Consider the following 2,731-nt stretch of genomic DNA (forward strand, 5'->3'; position numbering starts at 1 on the left):
TACAACCGTCCATGATGTAAATTAATTGCATTTAATTACAAGGACGCCCCCGACTCTGTGAGCTCGTGGGGATGGGGGTCCAAACTTCACTCTTACACCCCAGCTGTGCACTCTCCTAAAGAAGAACAGACCTCATTTCTAAAACTTTATGAGAGTCACTGTCTCAATTGCATTAAAATCTGGGTTTCAGCAGCATTTTCAGCCATTGAATTAACGAGAGTTAGAATCGTTAATTGCAGTTAATTGCGGTGCTGGAGGACCACGGCTGCAACACAACCGAAGCCCAAAAGTTAAAAATAAAGCCTGCAGTTTCAGCCTGCAAATACCTTCCTGGTGCTTGCTATTTTCTGCCTGACAGCACCCTCTTCTGGGAGCCAGTGCTGCTTGCTGAAGGGTGAGCCCTGCTCACTGCCCCGCACCTTGCATCGGCTTCCCGGTGCCCAAGCACCCTTTCAAGGGGGATTTTAGCACGGTGGCACCAAACAGCCTCGTCTGCTCTTTCTGAGCCCCCTTTGAAGCAGTTTGCTGTGAGCTGGGAAGGGGCTGGAGCCCCTTGCCATCTCTGGTACCCCCGTCAGCATGTGGCCAGCACAGCTGCAGAGTCCTCCTCCTCTAAAACCATCCTCATCCTTTGCCCTCTGAGGTCCCCACTGGAGCGGATTCAGCAGCACAGCCGGTTCCAGGGCTTGCTTGTGGTCTAAATAACAAAGTTTATAAGTACCAGCCATGCAACCAAGCCCAGCGAAACAAAACGAAAGCGGCAGCACGGTGATTTTTGGCATGGTGAAACTCCCACCCTCAGTGCCTGCGCCCGCCCCTCCCTTCCCAATGCCCCCAGTCCATCTGCTGCTGCAGAAACTCAACTAAACCTAAAGGAAGTTATTCCAAAATGTTTCCGAATTATTGTTTGCCTGCCGATCTGGGGAAGGTATCAGCTGCTAGCACAGAAAAAGCAGCTTCCAGTCACGCGAGTCCATGGATGCTTTCAAGCATCCTCTTCTGCATTCCTTTTTTCTAAAGCCCTTCCTTGCTGAGCACCAGACCTACTGATGCCAGGCTCTGACGAGGCAGCTACAGCAGAGGTTGATGCACCTGCAGCTGCCACGTGCCAGCAGCAGCAGATGCCTCAAGCACACCAAGGCCAAAGAGAGGCACAGATCAGTCCTCAGGATTAGCCAACAGACTGGGAAGGGAAGGCAGGCAAATTGCAACCTGCAGCTCTGCTGCTCACTTTCTTCCCACTTCTCCCCTGAAGGAACTTAAATTAGACCCTCTCAAGAGCATTTGATTTTTTTTCCTACCTAATACTGTGTGATTCAGAGGAATTTGTAACTTTTTATCATGTTGGCTCATCATTTGATCTCAGTGCACAGCACTGTCTCCAGTCACCTTTTAAAGAAAATCCTTGTGAATGTGCAGAAGACTCAGATGAATGATTTCCAGCTTGGCTTCCCCTAGAGCCATGTGGCAGCAACACAATCCAAGCCCTGCGAGAGGTGCTTTGGGAGCTGCTCTGCAGGTGATGGCTGAAATCTGAGCCTACTGCCAGGGCTCCCCAAAACTGCCAGCTCAGGACATCTGGCCAGCCATATCCAGCACAGTGATAGAATTCATGTTTCCTACCTTAACTCTAAATAGTTGTTTTAAACCCAAGAAAAATCTGACAACTTTGAGCCATACTCAGGTTGTAGAATTTGCATCTTTTTGTATAAGTCACATCTTGAAAGATTTGCTTTGCATTTTTTGGCCAAAGACAGGCAGCTTGGAAGCTGTGCTGAGTGTCTCCGCAGGGTGACTGGTTCAGATGCAGTGACAGGAGCAGACAGGCAGGCGGCTGAGTGGGATTTGTCCTCTCCAGCAGCACCAACCCCAGTCCCAACTGCTTTGTCAGGTTGGTTTCTAGCAGGGATGGAAAACCCTGGAAGAAGTTTCTAGTCCAGGGATGGAAAACCCTACAAGAACAGGACCAAAGCCCTCCCTGCGGGCTAGAGGACATCTGAACAGGCTGAGAAGAAATTATGTGGAAGATGAGCTGACCTTGCCTCTCCTCATTAGTGGGATGAGACAAACACCAGTAGGTGTTGGGTCTCTTACCTGGTCTGGCTCACACAGGATTTAGTGCTCCCCAAACACGAGGGTGCCATTCCCCTCTTCAGCTGGGGTAAGGCACACAGCAGATAGGTTTGAGTTCATCCAGCACCCCTAGAAATCAAGATGTACCTGGGTTCTTTTCTCACCTGCTCAGGGCAGCTTCAGTCCTTTCTGCCAGAAAACATTTAATGGAAAAGCAGAGATCTTGCCCACATTCCTGCCCTCCACACTACTAGCTGCTCGCTCCCTTAGCCAAGCGAGAGCAAGAACTGGCTTTTCCACCCCCTCTCTGCTCACCTGCAGGCAAATGCTCTGAATTCTGCAGAATTATCATTAAACACCCACAGCCAAAAGCAAGTGCTGAACTCGTCTCTTCCAGGAGCTGCTTGGAGCACTGGAAGAGGACTGACACATTGATCATCCCCTTACAAATGAGGCCAGGCAGCCTGTACCACCACATACGAGCATTCAAGGTGATTAGAATCTATAATAGGTGTCATCCATACCTTCTTGAGGGGCCACGATAAATGTGCAACACCCACAGCCATAACCAGCATTTAAAAAAAAAATCTGGAGAAAGTACAAGGCTGCTTTAACACGGAGAACCAGGTATATATAACGGCGTTTTTATTAATAACAC

Source organism: Aythya marila, assembly GCF_965140915.1.
Source record: "Aythya marila genome assembly, chromosome: 2".
Taxonomy (NCBI): Eukaryota; Metazoa; Chordata; class Aves; order Anseriformes; family Anatidae; genus Aythya; species Aythya marila.